Here is a 20,763-nt window from a genome sequence, read left to right as displayed (position 1 = left end):
GAACCCCGAAGAAGAGCAGTATGATAGGAAGGCAGCGGCTTGGCATGCTCTCTCTTACAAAATAGGACTTACAGTAGCAGAACTGTTACTATAAACACCAGAAGAAAAAGAAACTGTGTCAACAGTCTCACAAGACTGGCTCAGACGGGATTTTCTTAGGCCTGGTGACTTTCCTCACTGCTTAAGGAAACAAGTTTGGATCATCAACACTTTGCATTCATTGCCTATGCTCTGTAGCATGTTTCTGAACAGAGGCCAAAAAACATACTCAAGTCCCTTCCAGGATATCAAGAGAACAGTGTGATAGCCTTATCTCTTAGCAGGCCAAATCTATAAGTACTGCTAAATGGCCTCAAACAGAATAAAAAATAATTTATACAGAAACCATTAGCATAGAGATTCACGGCTGTTATGAATAGGATTTGGAACCCTTAACAGAACAGATAGGGCAAGGCAACCTTATTTTGGTACCTTATTATGCCCAGATATTAGATGGTTATCCTTAGTTACATTTCCTAGTTGTGGGACAGGGTTTCACCTCACACTGCAAGAGTGTGAATGCAAATCACAAAAGTCCCTGCATGTTGTCCATCAATAAACATTCATTTATACTGTTAATATAGGGTCTGGACAAGAAGTTTTACTCTTCATTTGTGAAAGCAGTAGCTAAAAAATGCAAGCACAGCTTGTCCATTTCACATTTAACATTCTGACAAATAGACAAAATGTTCAGATAGCTTATTTTCAATAAGCATGACAGACATCTAAACATTACATTTTACTAAAGTAAGCCTCAAAAGAGTGGTTTCAAGTGACCAGTAAAAATATAAATGACCACACTACGGTCCCAAACTACCTCTTTTTCAACTCAAGGATATTTTTACTAGGCTGTTATATAAAATGTAGCCCAGCCTCTAAAGTGGAGCTGGAAAAATAGTGAAAAGTTTATTCATGAGCTGGTTAGTTACTCCTGAATTGCAATTCCATCTGAACATTTTATACTAGTGTCAATTTTGCCCCACATGAACAAACATTCAAGCAACCGTCTTGTTTACATTAATGTTTTGGAAAGGGCTTTATTTTGTGAACTTTCATGGTAGAAACTTGCCCAGACACCCACTCTCCTCCTCATCCTGCCCCTCCCAGAATGTGACAAGAGAAAATGAATTCAAAGTCAACTGCTGAGCCAATACACCTAGCTCTTGTGTAAGGAGGGACAGGAACAGATTTTAGATATTAAAATTTCTTAGCCCTGCTTGCTTTCATAAATCAAAAAGTGCTCCACACTCTTCGTCCACCTACTGTCTGATCAGCCAGCCAGCCCTGGAGTGGCTTCTCTTCATCAACTAAAAAAAGAGTTGCTTCCTATCTTATATAAGGCAGTCATATCTGGTGATCCACAATGCCATCATAGTATTCACCATGATTAGTGTGATGGTACCTCTGCACACAGAATCTCATTGCTCAGCACATTAGCAACTGAGATTCCTGAAGTCTTCTCTAGGGTGACAATGGTTTCTGGACTACATGGACATATGTCCTCAGTCTTTCATCCACAACAGTGAGGTTTTCAAAGACTTGATGGGGCAGCTGGCCAAAAAAATTATTTCGTGTTACATGAGCTAAGGGCAGGAAGCAGTTGACAGTTTGAAGGAGAGCTGAGCCCAAAAAGCTGGGGAAAGGAGATTCTAGGATTTTACTGTGGATCATTGTTGGAAGAATAGCTGATTAATTGTTGACAGTATCTTGAGACGTCTCTCCAAGATGAGCATCCTATGCAACCTAATGCCGGATAACTAGGGTGCTAAATTATTTGAAAACGTGTAAGGTAACTTGAAAACTGATCAAGAATCCAGTCCGAGGGGGGGAGGAGGGGAAAGCAACACATCTTAGATTATCTGTATCCACAAAAGTAATCTTATTAAAAAAAACCACCAAATAATGGGTGAATGTGGATCCCTCTCTGAAAGCAACAAATACAGCAGCTAAAATTTTATTTATTGTTCGATTTAAATGAGGCTGAAAGCTAGAGCTACATACTGGGAGTAATTTTGACCATGGGAAAACATGAGGAATTTCTTGAGTGTACCAAAGCAAGGGTGAAGATAGATAGTCTTTCACGAGGTTGATCAGAGAAGAAAGTTAACAAGGTGAACTTCAGGATTGCCATCTTAATTTTTGGGGTCTGACATGTTCAGGTACACAAGGCCCAGCAACTCATGACTGCTATTTATTTGAATAAAATGGAGATTAAAAGTCAGCTTCTGGGGAACCAGGCCATCAGACAGATAGTGGAGGTGCAAGTCAGCCATCATTTTAGAATTGGGGATTGTCTGGCTACACCAGTGGTCTCCAATCTTTTCGTCTGGAGGGTGCCAGACGAAGGACCGTGGTAGTGGTCGAGTATCCGCCGAAATGCCACTGACGCCTCTGGATGATGTCGCTTGTCAGCAGCAAGCAGCGTCATCCAGAGGCATTACCGCCAAAATGCCGCCGAATTTCGGCGGCATTTCGGTGGATGCTCCATCACTGGCCAGGATGCGGGTGAATTTAGATGCCCCCGTGGGTGCCATGGCGCCCGCGGGCACTGGGTTGGGGACCCCTGGGCTACACTGTAGCTATCCAATGCCCCTAGATCTGTTGCTTTGCTCTCTGTTACAGTGGATATCTCAAAGTGGAAGGAACATAGCTTTGAAAGGAATGCCTGCTTTTATAAGTAGGGATTGAATTCTGTTTTGAGACTGGGAGCGCTATCTGTAGCTTCAACTTCTGCTTTGTCCAATAGCTTTACCTCAAGGAAGGAGACCATCGCGATTATTAGGAGGTGTTGGGTCTGGGAAGCACCTGTTAACAGCACTGGATACCATGAATCTAGTGGCAAAGTCACACATGCAAGCTGCTGGGATAGGCTAGAATAGCATAGCATTTTTAAGATATTAGAAATGCTAGGAAATGCGTTACAGTTAAATACAGGGCACAACAGTACACAACTTATTCCTTTAGATTGCACATGGTGTGTATTTAGGTGGCCTGACAAGTTATTTCCTCTCCCATCATAACTAGGCCTCCGTGTCTTGTCATGGAGGTCTCAGAAGCCATGACTTTCCCTTACCTCCATGACTTCTGCAGCTGCCAAGGTGGTTGGCCCCAGCACCACACGAGCAGTGGCCCTTGCGGCTGGCCCCAGGTACCACCCGAGCAGCCGCTGCTCCAGCAGCCCCTGGCAGCAATCCCCACCGCAGCCAGAGCAGCAGCTGCACTTCCCCCCACAGCAACAGCCCCCCAGGGTGCCATCCGTCCCCACCCCCCATTTAGTCAGGGATATTTATAGTATGTCATGGATAGGTCACAGACCATGAGTTTTTGTTTACTGCCTGTGACCTGTTCATGACTTTTACTTAAAACTCCCGTGACTAAATTGTAGCCTTAATCATGACTAGTAAATGTAGTTCTCAGACTAGTAGGCATCAGGTAAATTTTTCACGATGACGGAGTACTAAATGAGAACAGCAACAACCTGAGGAAGGACACAAGACTATTATTCAGTTTTGAGTGAAAGCTCTCAGGTGATCCCATCCCAAGTATCACACCCAAGCAATTAGGGAGGAGCACAGACTAAGTTTCGCAAGATATATCAGCAACTTATTAAAAAGCTATCCTGAAACAAAGTGAGAAATATGCTTCCATTGTCTTCATATGGCAGCATTAGCCAACCTTGTCAAAAAAGTAAGTGATCAGGCTTTTTTGGGTGGGTTCCTCCCCCCTCAGGCCATGACTCCAAACATGTACATACTAAAGTATACTCATTTACTATGGAGGTTTCAATGTAATTCAGACTGTAACCCATACAATGAATCCCAATCTCTTCTATTTAAAAAAGGAGATGTTAGTAGTTACAACTCTTTACAAAACTTGCACTCATAAGATCTGAAATACTTTTCCCCATGACTATGTTTGTCAACTTGCACTTTGTGCTGCCTTTCTAAATCCCCAGACAACTGATAAGTGTACACATCTCTAAAGAGCATGCATCTTTACCTTTAGACTTTGTTTCACATGATGCCAAGAACATTACCAGGAAGTAAAACCTCTCTCATTCAGAAACATGTATTCATTTGGATTCAGAGCTGTTTAGACACCAAAAGCACTGTGGTTAGTGGCTATGACACTAGAGGACAAGTGCCTTCATACGAATTGTCCAAAAGGCAGATAACACACCATGCAGCCCAAAATCAGAAGAGACTTAACTCTACTAGGCTATTTAGTTCCTTATCTGGCTCTCATGAGAGAAGTTTTCACATAAGCATGTGAAGCAAAAGGCATTTGAAATGCTGAGACTCACATTTACATGTCAAAACAAGTTGATTTTTGTTCAAATTTGCTGTTAACATACCTGCATTTTGGGACAGCTGAATGTTATAGGTGAACTGACACTAATTATGTATTCTTTGCTGTCCCATCAACTTCTGCAGCTGATGCATTTTGTCACCTACTTCACTTCGTATATTTCTAGTATTTTCAGTCCCATGCAACTAATTTGTTCTACACGACTACTCTAGTTTTAGGTCTCTTGATGCACAATCTGCACCATTTTGATTATACCAGTATAGCACCACACAATCACCCTCCCAGTGTGGATGCAGTCATATCTTAAAAGATGCTTTATACCAGTATGGCTATTACTGTACAAAAAAGGGGAACACACTATAATGGTTTAAAGTATCTTTACAACAGTATAACTGCACACTAAGGACTGTAATTATATTGCTCACACACACACCACCAATAGAAATAGTTGCATCACTACAAAATTGGTGGTAGACCACATCTTGGCAGTGTCAGAACACTATTATGCCCACCAATACATGAATTTCCATCTGTACCTCAATAATACATATTAAACCAAGACACAAAAAGACGGTAAAACTCACATTGAAAACAAAGTGCAGAAAACACTAGAGTCCGTGCCAGAAAATCATGCCATCATTAAAGATATAGAAAAAAGGATAACATGCTGAGCAGAGCCAAAAGTCTTCAGCAAAACAAGATTTCTAGTTGTAGAATATGTACTATTTAAAGAGAAGATTTCAGAAGTCTACAGTAAAAAGTTTTATACAGTTTAAAATATCAACTTAGGCATTTCCTTAATGCAAGGCTCAGAGAAGACAGACAGCAACATAATTAACCAGGCTAACAGGAGTTTCAGGATCAGCTTGCTACTACAAATAGCATTATGACAGAGTAAGCAAAGCTCAGAGTTTTGGAATGGTGCCTTTTTTTGGGGTAGGGGGTGAATGGATGGAAGAAAGTAACCCCAGCTCATGACCAATGCATGGACTGCAGAGAACAGTTCTCTATTGTAAACCTTCCCAACTGCTCATACAATAATGCGAACAATGGAGGGCGCTCAGCATGGCAATCATTGAAAGCTAAACTCCTCCTCAAACTGCCCTGTAATGAAACATTGGTTGGAAAGGCAAGAGATTCTCCAGTTGGCATAGCGAGCAAGGTACAAAGCACATTACTGACTGGAGTCTCCCACCAAGATCTGCATTTACTTCAGTTTAAGAGCCATACTCTAATTACACTTCAAACACACATGAAAATAGGAAAAAAGCAGCCTCAGTGTTCAGAGATGTCCTAGGAATGGAGCCCACTATTAAAGGTATTCCAAGCAAAGTTAAGCTATGTCTACATTACCACTTACGTACTCAGGGGTGTGAAAAAACACAAGTTTTACCGGCATAAGTGGTAGTGTGCACAGCGTTACGTGGGTGGGAGAGCTTCTCCCACTGACATCCCTACTGCTGCTCATTGAGGTGGTTTTATTATATTGACAGGAGAGCTCTCTCCTCTCCCCCATCAGCACAGAGTGGCTACACAAGCTATTTTACAGCATACAGCGGTGCAAGCTCACTACATGGCCTTACTCCTGTTAGAACTCCAGAGCCAACACAAGATCTGGATTGTATTCTGTTATCCATCATACTTGTTTACCAAGTTTCACTCAGTTACATCTGTGCAAACCTACTTATTGCAATAGGATTTTAAAAGTGTCACTGAGGACAACATAATATTTATCACACCTCTTGACTACATTTTTTTTTTGATGTTCCTTTCACCTGCAGGTCTGCTGCTTTTTCTGGAAAAGGGAAAATTTTTTGAACAGTGAAATATTACAAATTTGTGACATATGAATGGAGCCAGACTTCAATTAGATTTCCACTCTAAATCCAGTTTAGATTTTTTTTTATTGAGGAGACTAGTTTTGCAATGCTAAGTTAGTAAGTATCACAAATGATTGTATAAGATGCAAGTTTTTACAAACCAGAGAGATCTGAAACATGAGGGAAACCCCAAAGCAACTTATTAAGAATTCAACAGATGTTTATATTTCCATGACTGAAGATTCCCAGATTCAGTTTTTTCCCCAAACACAGTAGATCAAAACTGGAGGAAAAGGAGAAGCTCTGCAGCACTGTGTGAACTAAACACCTTCAAATCATACGATGCTCTCATTGGAGTACGAAGGGATTAATCAAGATTCCAGTCCAAAGCAAAAAACCACCACACCCCCACACAAAAACTACTGTACTCTACAGTGCAGTACCCTGTACCCAAACAATCGACAAACCAAAACCTACAAGAAATGTCAGTGGCCAGAACACAGACATTAAAATGTTTACCTTGCCCCTTCCAAAGAGACACCACTAGGACTCTCTCCAAAATGAAAAGGTACATTATCTTCCTGTGAGAGTTAGTCTAATAAGGAAGGTTCACTGAATATAGACAAAGAGGATGATTTAATTATAATGGGTATCCAACCAGAATGTAATGACCTATTATTGACTGGAATTTGCTGTCACCAGCAGTATGAACAGCAGTGGTGACTGAGAAAATTCAGTATTTGAACTTTCCCCAAATATGCTATTTGCTTAGACTCATGACTAATAGGTCCACATTCCACCATATAATTGAAAGACAAAAACCCAATACGCTCAGATTTCAGTTTGCGCCTTTGTGATCATTACATGGAATACTCACTCAGTGCAGTTAGATTTATCCATTCTTAAGGAAATGCAAAAAGGCTGTTTAATATTTACACGGGAACAATGAAATGAGCCAAAAATGCTGCAGCTACAGATCAATACATTCACTTAACATCCAACAAGGGCACATGATTGTTTACCTTCACATGTGGTGGGGATGTAAATCAAAAAATTTTAAAACACAACAGGTTCAGCCAGTTTAATAAAGTTAAATTACCTGTCTAAGTACTAGAGAGATAAGGTTTCAAGTAGTATAACAGTCCTGCTCTGTTCTAGATCTATTGCTCAGCCAAGAAACCCTGCTATTGCTTCTGATACAGGTCAAGGAAGAACTTTTCAGCAAAGCTGCCTTTGGGACACAGTGGATGCAGCTGAACCCAGTAGTCTCCACTTTTGGAGGAATGGATTTTCATGAAAGTCACCTCTAGTCCTCCTTATAACTTTAAGTAGGTTATTTTGAAGATTCTCCGTTCATTAAACATGTAATAGCATTGAAAGTATTCAAAAGAGAACAGCATGTGCTCTAGACATACTACACTGTAGCTAATGTTATTAGTTATAACAAATCAGTGTTAACTATATGTGAATGCAGAGGTTTCAATCATACGCTCGAATAGATAAATGCCCTAAATATTTTTTTATAACCAGGCTGGCAAAGCTATGTGGCATCCCACATCTATTTTTGGTATAAGTTTCAATGAGTAGCAACACATTTCCAATTCAAATTCAATGAACAGAGATGCCATTGGCACACTCCTAGATCCAGTGCTGCCACAAGGAATTAAAGGAAGTGATCAAGCTGCTATGGGCCTCTCCTTCCAGCAACCACTTCTGAGAGCATGAGGAAGACTGCTGGAAGTGTGGTTCCTGCTCCCCACCCACAAGCATACCCTAGAGAAACACACAAATACTTGGAGTCTTCTCCAGGCTTTGCTACCAAAGCTGGAGGATGCCACTGCTGGGCCCCAGTTCAACACTCAAGTTAAAGTGCTAAAAAGCAATTGTTACCCATCAAATTAAGTCATTTGGACAATAGATCAATTGTTGAAGAGTTGCTTACTTCCTCTGTGCATCCAAAACTAAAATCTGAAAAGTTACTGTTAATTTACCAACATCAGTATCTGAGGATAAAAATGAAACTATCAGCCCACCTATGTACTGTGCAGATGAACCTATATTTCTGTTTGTTTTTAAAATATATTAAAGGCCACAATAGGAACTGCAATCATGAATAGTTTGTTCCACATGTGACAAAGTTCCTCCTCTACCTTGGTGGGTCCTGAGCTTACTGGCGGATTTGCTCACCTCACAGATTTACCCTGTGGGTCAGGAAACAGCCCAGAGACCTTCCCCTCTGGTTGAAGTCACAGTCCAGGTCAATTCCTCCTGTGTCTGATCAGGAGTTGGGAGGTTTGAGGGGAACCTGGGCCCGCCTTCTACTCTGGGTTCCGGCCCAGGGCCCTGTGGATTGCAGCTGTCTATAGTGCCTCCTGTAAAAGCTGCATGACAGCTACAACTCCCTGGCCTACTTCCCCATGGCCTCCTCCAAACACCTTCCTTATCCTCACCATAGGACCTTCCTCCTGGTGTCTGATAATGCTTGTACTCTTCAATCCTCCAGCAGCTCATTCTCAGCTCCTTGCGCCTCTTGCTCCCAGCTCCTCACACACGCACCTCACTGACTAACTGGGAGGCTTTTAACTAGTTCCAGCCTGCCCTTGATTGGCTTCAGGTGTCCCAATCTCCACTGCCTTCTAGAAAGATCTTAATTGGCCCCAAGTGTCTTGATTAACCTGGAGCAACTGCCATTTGGTTACCATGGTACCAGGGATTTGTTTAGCCTGGGGCTAACATACCTGTTCCTCACTACTTTACTGTAGCCATCTGGCCTTGCCCCATCACATATCCTCCTCCTCTGCTCAACACCATAGGGTTGGGCAACTTGGGATGCCAGGCAGTGTGCTCGTGATAGACCATCAGCGTTGCTGTGGTGGGATCCAGCCCTGTGCCGTATGCGGAACTGGAATGGTTGGAGGGATAAGAACCACCTGGTGACCCTTGCATTCTTTTCCTTATTTCTCTGCATCCACTGGAGGGGCGCATAGTCTGTCACAAGAGTAAATCGCCGGCCTAAGAGGTAATAACGCAGTGTCTCCATGGCCCATTTGACAGCAAGGCATTCTCTCTCGACTACTGCATACTTCTGTTCTCTTGGGAGCAGCTTTCTGCTTAGGTAGAGGATCGAGTGTTCCACTTCTCCAATCATTTGTGACAGAACCGCCTCCAACCTCACCTCGGAAGCATCTGTTTGTAAAATAAATTCCTTGGTAAAGTCCGGGGCTATGAGTATGGGGTCATTACAGAGGGCCGTCCGAAGGTCTATGAATGCCCCCTCTGCTGCGTCGGTCCACTTCACCATGTCTGGACCTCGGGCCTTCACCAGGTCCGTTAGAGGACTTGCCCTACTGGCGAAGTGAGGAATAAAACGTCAGTAGTAGCCTACCACGCCTAGGAATGCACGGACCTGGGCCGGGGCCAGTTTTGAATCGCCTCTAGCTTATTAGTTTGGGGCTTCACTATACCCCTTCCTACAATATATCCCAGGTACCTAGCCTCTGCCAGTCCTATGGCGCATTTAGCAGTGAGGCCAGCCTGCCTTAAGGTGCTTAGTACTGCCTCAACTTTCTCCAAGTTGGTTCCCCAGTCTGGCGTATGGATGATCTAGGTATGCAGCTGCATAACTAGTATGGGGGCGCAGCAGCTTATCCATGAGGCACTGGAATGTGGCTGGGGCCCCCATGTAGCCCAAAAGGGAGGACAGTGTACTGGAATAGCCTGTCCGGGGTGGAGAACGCTGTCTTTTCTTTAGCTTCTTTCGTCAGGGGAATCTGCCCAGTCAGACCCAGTGTAGTCAAGAATTGGGCACTACCCAGTCGGTCAACCAGTTTGTCGATGCATGGTATAGGGTATTTATCGAATTGGGATACTTCATTCAGTCGGCAAAAGTCATTACACAATCTCGTGGTACCATCAGGTTTAGGCACTAGAACGATTGGACTGCACCGCTGACTGTAGGATTCTTCAATAATGCCTAATTCTAACATTTTCTTTACTTCGGCCTTGATTTCTTCTCTTTTGGCTGCTGGGATTCGGTAGGGTCTCAGTGTTACCTTGGCTCCAGGGATCGTGCAGATATGGTGGTAGGTCTCAGTCGTCCACCCTGGTTTTGTAGAGAACACATCTCGGTTGCGATAAATCATGTCGGCTGCCTCGATCTTTTGGATTGGTGCCAAGTCGGGTGATATCCTCACCTGCTCGTGTAAGTTATCCTCCTGGGGAAGGGTCTCCTGGGTGACTGAGCATGCCTCTCGATCATGCCAAGGTTTTAGAAGATTGATGTGGTAAATTTGCTACGGTTTCCTGTGGCCTGGCTGCTGCACCTTATAGTTTACCTCTCCCACTGCTTCAATCACTTCATAGGGACCCTGCCACTGGGCCAACAGCTTGCTTTCTGCTGTGGGCACCAGGACCATTACTCGATTCCCTGGTTGGAACCGTCGAAGCTTTCCTTAGTGGTTATAATGGGTTCGTTGGGTCTCCTGTGCTTTCTCTAAGTGTTCCCGTACAAAGGGTGTAACTCGGGCTATCCGATCCCTCATCTGTAGTACATGCTCAACTATGTTCCTTCTGGGATTTGGCTCCTCTTCCCAGGCTTCTCTGGCTATATCCAATATGCCCCGGGGGTGGCGCCCATATAGTAGTTCGAACACAGAGAAACCTGTGGAAGCTTGTGGGACTTCCCAGATGGCAAACATGAGGTAAGGCAATAGGGTATCCCAATCTTTCCCATCCCAGCTCACCACTTTCCTGATCATGGCCTTGAGGGTCCTATTGAACCTTTCCACAAGGCCATCTGTTTGTGGGTGGTTAGCACAGTAGGACCCTGGTGTCATTGGGGTCCCTAGGTGCTACTTCAATACAAATAAAGCTAGAGACAGCATGGACAAAGTTATGCAGCAGGGAGCGAGAAAAAGGGGGGGGTTGGTAATAATTCACAGCACGAAATGAAAACTTAAAACCTGAATGTATGCAATTTAAAATAATAAAATTGTGAACAGGATGACAATTGTCCCCCCCATATCCAGTAAGTACTGGGTAAAAAAATTTCAAGCCCTGCTGATGGCATTGTATGATGTACAGATTACTCAAAGCTTCACCAAGAAAACATTGCTGCAACAAAGCCTGAGTATTCTGGTATATAGTCTGCTTACAAATTCAGAAGCTGTTGTACACAGCTCATTAATGACATTTCTTCGAGACAAGTGTTTTCCTGTAGCAGTTAATATGTACGCTGATTCACTGGATGACTAAATTAAAATTCTAAGATAAACCATTACATCTGATTTCTGGTGTATCAAACATTTCTAAATGAATAAAAAGCCCAAGCCATTAAAAAAAATGGATGTGTATGAAAACAAAAGTTAAGGATTTGTTTAAGGAGAAGTAGGGAAGACTGAATTCAGACAAACTAGTGAATAGCTTCATTTTTTATATGTTAATCATTTAGTTAACAATAAAGTTGTGGCAACAGAACAAGGGCAGAAGTACAGTAAGCCCCCAAACTAGTATCTACCTCTACAAAATCAGGGATTTTCTGATCTCAAAGTAGCATTCACCCAACTGTGTGAATAATTTCAGATGTTCACTTAATTGTGCATACCAATTCCCCAAATAAAATATTAAAAAAACAACAACTAATTTTCCAGTTCTGTCCCTAGTGATGGTCCAAAACAATCTAGAACTATATGAACATGGATCTCCGTTGCTACTTCAGTTTAGAGGCAAAGTGCTGCTAGAACTACTTTTACTTGACAAAAAGTTAAAACACAAGCTTTAGTGCGAGACTAGTCTCCTAATCCCTCTAAACAGAATTTGATGCACATCCCCAACAAGCCACTATCGCACTATTCATATACATCGGAAGACAATCTGAAGAAGATATATCAGAAGAAACAGGAAGACTAAGCCAGCATCACCAGTAAGGAAGTTCATCACTACTCACACAGTTTTAAAGATAAAGATAGCACAAGGCAGTCTGCAGAGTTACAGAAATTAGTAATGACAGTGAAATCTCATTTTTTAATTTTTTTTAAAAAAGGTGGGAGAGAGCACTGAAAACCACAGCAAGACATGATGTACAAGCAAGAAAGCCAAATTAGATATTTTCTTCTAAATTTACCTGCTGATTGTTTCTGTACTAGAGCCTGCAAGTCCACTTTAGATCTAGGTCCCCTGACCTCATGTTTCCTTACTGCTTTCTAGTTATAATTTTAGAGGTATTTTTGAGTACCTATGAAGATTTCAATTGGTATCATAGGAGCAAACTCACGAAACAGTTTAATTGATTTAAAAGTAGAAATTGAAACCAGAAGTCTATTTTCTATTTTTACCCTATAACAATTTTGTTTGATTTTGAGTCAAGACAACACTGTACATGTTTCTTTTTATTGCTCAGTGATTCTGATGTTCCCCTGGTGTTCTACGGACCGGTGATCTTCTAGGTCACTCCAGACTCTGGGAGCCAGCCTTACCCTGCTCTGCTTTGAGAACCCCAACTCCTAGGCTATTCATGCACAGCCTCTAGCATGTAAGCTGCTCCCAACTACATGAGTGAGCACTTTTGGCCAGCCGCTGCTTGGATTGTGCAATCGAATGACACCAACCAATATTGCCAGTCCCAGACACAACCTTAAGAACCTCCATTTTGCAGTGTCCAGTTATGCCCGCTGGACACTGCAAGCTTATGAGTTTGTCAATTTAACAAATAAATTGATATGTACCAGGCTTGTTATCCCAAGGGGAGTCTCTGACATGCTTCCAACCAAACACACAGCTTCAGATAGAACAAACAAATTTATTAACTACAAAAGATAATCACTTAATCTAAGTCAAAGCACAACAAGTCAGATTTGGTCAAAAGAAATAAAAGCAAAATGTATTCTAAGCTGATTTTAACACTTTCAATGTCCTTACAAGTTTAGCTACCTCATTGCAATCCCAAACTGACCAAAGGACTGGGGGGGCGGGGGCGAGGAGGTGACAGGTGACTCACTCAGAGACTAACAGACCCTTTTGTTGTTGCCTAGGCCAGCATCCTTTGTTCCTGTGAGGCTGGGCTGGCTTTGTCCCATACATGCCCTGATGAGGTGTGAACTGCCTCTCTGCTCCTGGAGAGTTTTTGTCTGCGCTTGTTTTAAGCCATGAGAACACATTTTCAGCCTTCTAACTATATACATGAAATTAAAACCTATAACATTACTATAACAATGCTCAGTGCTTCAGGAGCCTTCCAAAGGCACCCATGACAAATTATATGGTATCCAATGAAAAATATAAGGATGAACATGGGGGTGCAGGGTGCTCCCCTGAGGTACAGGGCATCACAGTGTGAGTGCCTTTTCAGAGGCATAGAGTTCTGTGGCACCTTATAGACTAACAAACGTATTGGAACATGAGCTTTCGTGGGTGAATACCCACTTCATCGGATGCATGTATTCACCCACGAAAGCTCATGCTCCAATACGTTTGTTAGTCTATAAGGTGCAACAGAACTCTTTGCTGCTTTTACAGATCCAGACTAGCACAGCTACCTCTCTGATTTCAGAGGCATGTTTCATTACCACTTAAGGGACATATGAACATAAAAAAATATTTGTTGAGTAGTCTGAAGTACCATCCTTTGCCTCTGAACTCAGTGTTTTACAATTATATTTTTCCTTCTATATTTTACTCTCCCCTACTCCTGTGTAAAAAGGCCAACCCCAAACACATACTGAACACAAATTTCTCTATTCTCAGTTCCATTAATAACTAATATTTTGACAAACTCTGACCACTTCAACTTTTTTTCAGTTTGAAGTGTCCTGTTACTCAATCCCAGACTGTATCAAATTTAAATTCAAACTCAACTGTACAGCTTTAAACAGAGGCAATTCGTTAATAGTCATTTGTGGCCCAGTTCTGCTTGCCCATTCTCTTCCAAGAACTTTTATAAAACTAAATCATGTTCAAAGAATCTCTTGTCAAACAGTTTGAATTAATTCAAACTGAATGCTATATTATTCACTATAAATATGAGGTTAGTGATAGCATAGTTTGAATCTCATTAAAGTACATATACATGTTCACTGAATCTTTAGAGACTATCAGAGTGCCAAAGCAGGTTCTGTGCTAACTTTGTTAACTTGTGTATGTTTGATAAAACAGGATTTGTTTAAATGAGATATTGCTCATTAAATGAGATATTGTATTGTTATCCAAATAAATATTAATTCTGAGAGAACACTGAAGCGGGATGTGTATGGTTCCAGTCAACAACCTGACCCACTGTTGCTAGATCTGTGTGCCAACCTCAAATTCTGTAGGTCACAGATTTTGAAGTACCTTTTTCCCCCAGAACTGATGTGGCATCTATACATTAGATTTTGTATACTGGACTATATTTAGTTACAGGCAAATTACGCTTTTAATAGAACAGAAATAAAAAAGAAAGGAACAGCTCTGTTCTTGGAACAGTGAAACGTTAGCCTTCTAAGAGAGTCAACTAAGGAAACAGAGCAACAAAAACTAATTAAGACTCAAAAGTGCTAATTAAGGTCTAGCCCTGCTCTCCCCAAAACCATAGCTTCCAAAATGATGATTCCAGGTCCCAGCACACAAGAAACTTGCTAAGAAATGGCAAGAAAAACGTGCAGATTTCTCCCAGAGACTAAGGTGAAGGATGAGGAGGGATTCCAATCAAGTTACTGTCCCTGGATACTAGTTACGTGGCTTTGCCTTTCATCTCAGCTTCTGGCCATGGGACATTTTAAGGCCTCCACACCCCTAGCCCAGCAGCTGGAAAGGAAAGAGTTATTTACTTGTAGAAATTCCCTGACTGCTACATGAGTCTCCACTACTCTACACCTACACCCCCCCCCCCCCATCAACAGTAAAAGGAAACAAATCTGCTACTCTACACTTCCTCCAGCTTCCATTGCCAAGTGCTGTGCTACTCATAGCTTTCCTGAGCCGCTGGAGCACACAAAAAAATATTCTTGACAGTTTCCCAGCTGCTACCTACACCAGTATGAATAGAAGTCTAGGGTATGGCTACACTGGCGATTTGCAGCGCTGGAAAGCCTCCACCAGCGCTGCAATTAGTAAGTGGCCACACCTGCAGGGCACTTCCAGCGCTGCAACTCCCTGACTGCAGCGCTGGCCGTACACCTCACTCAGCATGGGGAATAAGGATTCCAGCACTGGTGCTGCAGCGCTGGTCATCAAGTGTGGCCACACACCAGCGCTGTGATTGGCCTCCAGGGTATAAGGATGTATCCCAGAATGCCTGTTCAGCCACTCTGCTCATCAGGTCAGACTCTACTGCCCTGGCCTCAGGTGACCCGCCCTTTAAATGCCCCGGGAATTTTAAAAATCCCCTTCCTGTTTGCTCAGCCAGGTGTGGAGTGCAATCAGTCAATCTTTACAGGTGACCATGCCTCCACGTGGCAAACGAGCCCCAGCATGGAGCAATGGCGAACTGATGGACCTCAGTGTTTGGGGGGAGGAATCTGTGCAGGCACAGCTGCGCTCTAGCCGTAAGAATTATGATACCTTTGCCCAGGTATCAAGAGCCATGCTGGAAAGGGGCCATGACCGTGACGCGCTGAAGTGCAGGGTTAAAGTAAAGGAGCTGCGGAGTGCCTATTGCAAAGCACGTGAGGGAAACCGCAGATCCGGCAGTGCCCCCACGACCTGCCGGTTTTACAAGGAGCTGGATGCGATTTATGGGAGTGACCCCTCTGTAAATCCAAGGACCACGATGGACAGTTCAGAGCCGGTAGAGGAGGGGGAGGGGGAGGCAGACAGTGAGGCTACTGTGGTGGGGGAAGACACCCCGGAGTCCCAGGAGGCATGCAGTCAGGAGCTCTTCTCAAGCCAGGAGGAAGCTAGCCAGTCGCAGCCCCTGGGACTTGGTGCAGAAGAATCACAGGAGCAGGTCCCAGGTAAGCAACTTTTATTGCAATGCAAAGGTTTTGGGAAAGGGGGGGGTGGTATGGCTGCATGCCTAGACATGGAATATCCCATTGATATGGTCTATCACGTCGCGGTAATCTGCCTCTGTAATCTCTTCAAAAGTTTCTGCAAGAGCATAGGCAATTCACTTGAGCAAGTTTAAAGGGAGAGCCAGTGGGGTCCCTGTCCCAGTCAGGCTAACGCGTCCGCGCCACTGTTCCAGGAGGGGTGCGGGGGGGACCATGGCTGCACACAGGCAAGCTGCATAGGGGCCAGGGCAGACTCCGCATTGTTGTAGGAGACCCTCCCTTGCTTCCCAGGTAACCCGCAGCAGGGAGTTATCGTCAAGTATTAACTCCTGTGGGAAATGGAGGGAGTGTTTCAGAGCAGGTCTCCCAACTGCTGCTTGCTTCCTGCCTTTAACAAAGCCCAAAAAAAGGCAGTGTACCCATGAAGCAAAAAGCACCCTGCCCAGGCAAACCGCGGCAGGAACCCCAGGATTAATTCCTGAGGGACATGGAGGTTTTATTGACTACTACCCTCACTTACCATTTCTGGGAGGCTGTGAATTCTCTAGCTGTGTTTGAAATGTCTGAGGAATGCTACAGTGTGAGACTTGAAACTAACTTCAGATTATACACAATGCAGGCTCTATTAAAATGTATCATTTGCTGTATTTTTATAGTGTCCTTGACTAGTCCTGGTCCGGTGTTATCAGTGACTGAAAGAAAGCTTCAGAACCTTAGAAGGAAGCCTAACAAAAGCAAGGAAGATTTGGTGAAGGCAGTTATGAACAAGTGTGCAACAGAGAATAAAACGGCGCAGGAATGGAGAGAAAAGATGCAGCACTGAAAGGAAACAGAAAGCAGGAGAAAGTCATTGATGCTGAAGAAAACCATGAGGCAGCTTATAAACCTCATGGCGCGCCAAACAGATTGTATGCAGTCACTGGTAGCAATGCAGGCAGAGCACTACCGTGCCAAACCCCCACCCTCCCAAACCTCTTTCCCCTATGCACCAATGTCAGCTCCAAGTCCCGTTCCCCAGCATCCAGGTTCTTACCTACACCATCACCAGCTGCCCCCGACACCTGTACGGTCACCTATGAGCCCAGAGAACTACGACCCTTACCCTCTGCACTCAACCCCCATCACCATGCAACAGTACAATCCTGAGGTGCACAACAGCACTCCTGGCAGTACATATGCAAACCTATGAATGTACAGTTCAACAACCAACCCCCCTGCCCATTTACTACCTTTTTTTAAATAAATGATTTCTTTGATTATGAAACAGTTTTTATTATTGCATAAAGTGAAAGATAACAAACCCCAAGGAAAACAGGTAACAAACAGCAAGGAAAACACAGGCACTTAAAAGCACTGTAACCAGTGCACGTCACTCCTGGTCAAGGCAAAAAACATTACTGTTGGCTTTCAGCCTCAAATTCCTCCCTCAAGGCATCCCTAATCCTTGTTGCCCTGTGGTGGGCGTCTCTAGTAGCCCTGCTGTCTGGCTGTGCAAATTCAGCCTCCAGGACTTGCACCTCGTTGGTCCATGCCTTGGTCCATGTTTCACCCTTCCCTTCACAAATATTATGGAGGGTACAGCACGCGGATATAACCGCAGGGATGCTGCTTTCCCCCAAGTCTAGCTTCCCATAAAGCGCCCGCCAGCGCCCCTTTAAACGGCCGAAAGCACACTCCACAGTCACTCGGCATCGGCTCAGCCTGTAGTTGAAATGGTCCTGGCTCCTGTCCAGCTTCCCTGTATAGCATTAATGGGTAAGCGGGGTCCCCAAGGATCACAATGGGCATTTCAACGTCCCCTACTGTGATCTTTCGGTCTGGGAAAAATGTCCCTTCCTGCATCTTCCTGAACAGGCCACTGTTCCGAAAGATGCGTGCATCATGCACTTTTCCAGGCCAGCCTGTGTAAATGTCAATGAAACGCCCATGGTGATCCACAAGCACCTGGAGAACCATAGAGAAATACCCCTTGCGATTAATGTACTCGTAGGCTAGGTGGGGTGGTGCCAGAATAGGAATATGCGTCCCATCTATTGCCCCTCCACAGTTAGGGAAACCCATTTCTGCAAAGCCATCCACAATGTCCTGCACGTTCCCCACAGTCACGGTTCTCCTTAGCAGGATGCGATTAATGGCCCTGCAAACTTGCATCAACACGATTCCAACGGTCGACTTTCCCACTCCAAACTGGTTCCCAACCGACCGGTAGCTGTCTGGAGTTGCCAGCTTCCAGATTGCAATAGCCACCCGCTTTTCCACGGTAAAGGGCAGCTCTCAATCTCGTGTCCTTGCGCCGCAGGGTGGGAGCGAGCTCAGCACACAGTCCCATGAAAGTGGCTTTTCTCATACGAAAGTTCTGCAGCCACTGCTCATCATCCCAGACTTCCATGACAATGTGATCCCACCACTCACTGCTTGTTTCACGAGCCCAAAAGCGGCATTCCACGGTGCTGAGCATTTCCGTTACCGCCACAAGCAATTTCATGTCACCCGCATTAGGCAAATCCATATCATCAGACTCCTCACTGTCACTTTGGAGCTGAAGGAATAGCTCAACTGCCAAACGTGATGTGCTGGCGACAGTCATCAGCAAAGTCCTCAGCAGCTCAGGCTCCATTTCACACAGAAAGCGTGCTGCACTGGCAAGAAACGTGGACGGTGAAACTGACTGCTGGGAAGTGAAGCGATGCACCACAGGGCGTTGGAACAGGAAGCGGAATGACCCACACACTTCCTTCCCCTTCCCACAATACTCAGCGCCAAAACGGGACGAGGTGCTCTGTGGGATAGCTGCCCACAATGCACCTCTCAGTATAGCGCTGCAAATGCTGCAAATGTGGCCACACTGCAGCGCTGGCCCTGCACAGCTGGACGACCAGCGCTGCAAACTACCAGCGCTGCAACTCGCCAGTGTAGCCATACCCCTAGTCTTACTTTACTGTTCTTTGCCAGAACTACAAGCAGAGGCTTTCTGCAGTCTCAGAAAGATCACTGTGCCACTCTATAATCAGTTTGCATTTGGAAGGGATATTTTGCCAGCATAAGGGCAGGAAATTTCCCACCCCACCCCAAAGAAGTTAAAGCTTGAATTCTGATATCTTCAGACCCCTACTTGCCATTAAAAGCCTTTCACTGCCAAGTTAATTTTTCAAGTGTTTGAATTAGCACAAAACAACCCTTGTGTCTGTTGGCAATTACCCTCAACCTACCAGCAATTTTGTGGCATCACACCAAAGATATCAAGTTCTCGATAACTAATAGTATTTGATTTCACCACACAGAATTAGAGAGAGAAGCATATTTCCTCAGTGCAATGCATACCCCCCAGTGCCATTTCCAGAGCAATACAAAGTTATATTTACAGTTTTCTGGGAATCACTGATCAGCCTATTTTCTAAAGGGGTAAAGCTACAGCTGACTCTCAAACAAAAAACTGCTTTTTGAAATCAGTACTTGTCAGCCTCCAACTCTTCACACAATCGAAACAAAGCAGCTAGCAAAGTATAAACGTTTGGCACAAAATAAAATTCAAATGCTGAATTTTTATGACTTGTGTACACTTATTAAAAACAAGTATAGTAAAGAACACCTGGGTGATATAAACATGGATACTTAAATCAAAGTTTGTTTCTGAACCAAAGTAACACTATTAACTAAGCTAACTACAGACAAAATTAAGAAGGAATCAGTGCATATCTACAAGGACTTATAAGAACCTTTAGCTCTAGCTTAAAATACCACCTCTTCTGATATAATCAGCAATACTGTACCAACTGGATTTACATGCACTGGAATATAGTTCTGTAATTTAAATTAGCAAGAGGTGTCATGTCTCTTCTTCATACCTAATAAGGTGATCCCATAAGCCTAACCACAGTTTTGCTCTGAAAACACAATAGTATCAGTTTTGAATTCCTCCTCAGCTTTGCATCCCTCCCTATACAGCCAGTAAAACTTTTTAAAATGCTCCATCCTTTCCATCCCTCTAGTAACAGAAAATACCTTGTTTATCACCACATGAAATGGCACAGCACTTACTGATCTTCCCTAACTAACTCTGGTAACATAGCAATAGGAGCACCATGCCATGTCACTTCCCCCTTCACAGCAAACCACCACACAGAACTGTTCATTCCAGGCTCCTTAGACTCTTGGAGAAGTACCTCTCCACCACCCTCAATGACCATGTAAGATGGATAAGATCTTTTGATACTGTGATAATCTGGCATTTTACCTCTACCTTCAGCAACTTGGAGACACCCCTCCCCTAGATCTTCTGCAATGAGATACTGCCATTTTCAAACCCATATAAATGGACAATTTCTCTCCAGCTGCAACCGCCATCAACAAATTTAAAAATATTAAAGCTAATGTTTACAAAAATTATATAGTATGTAGGTTGGGAGAAGAGTGTCTGTACATCTGGGTATAGTGCTTAGATTATCCACAAATACAAAAATTAGTTTTTTAAATGTTATATGTTACACAGAGTACATAATCAGCAATAACCCGAATTTAGGTGAACAGATTTAACAATACAGTTTAGAAATAAGAATCCAAATACTCAGGTACATGACTCATGAAAAGTTGTACAGAGATTTGTTTGTGCAAAGCAAAATACACTTCTACCT

The 20,763-nt window shown here is 43.6% G+C and overlaps 1 protein-coding gene across 9 annotated transcripts in view; it reads right to left on the bottom strand.

Moving 5' to 3' along the window:
- The window catches only part of MTMR3 (myotubularin related protein 3), a 193,862-nt gene that overhangs the window by 169,593 nt on the left and 3,506 nt on the right, over positions 1 to 20,763 (bottom strand). The window contains exon 1 of one of the 9 annotated variants that reach the window (XM_039504647.1): positions 8,906 to 8,924. The exons of 6 other annotated variants lie outside the window; for them this stretch is intronic. The gene's annotated coding sequence lies outside the window, so the exon portion shown is untranslated. Of the gene's footprint in view, positions 1 to 3,112; positions 3,175 to 4,038; positions 4,058 to 8,905; positions 8,925 to 20,763 lie in introns of those variants that run through there. 2 more of the 9 variants (XM_039504648.1, XM_039504645.1) reach the window with 2 other exon arrangements.

The sequence above is a fragment of the Mauremys reevesii genome, linkage group 18, assembly GCF_016161935.1.
Source record: "Mauremys reevesii isolate NIE-2019 linkage group 18, ASM1616193v1, whole genome shotgun sequence".
Taxonomy (NCBI): Eukaryota; Metazoa; Chordata; order Testudines; family Geoemydidae; genus Mauremys; species Mauremys reevesii.
Note: the sequence above shows the minus strand (reverse complement) of the source record. Positions and strands in the feature narration are given on the sequence as shown.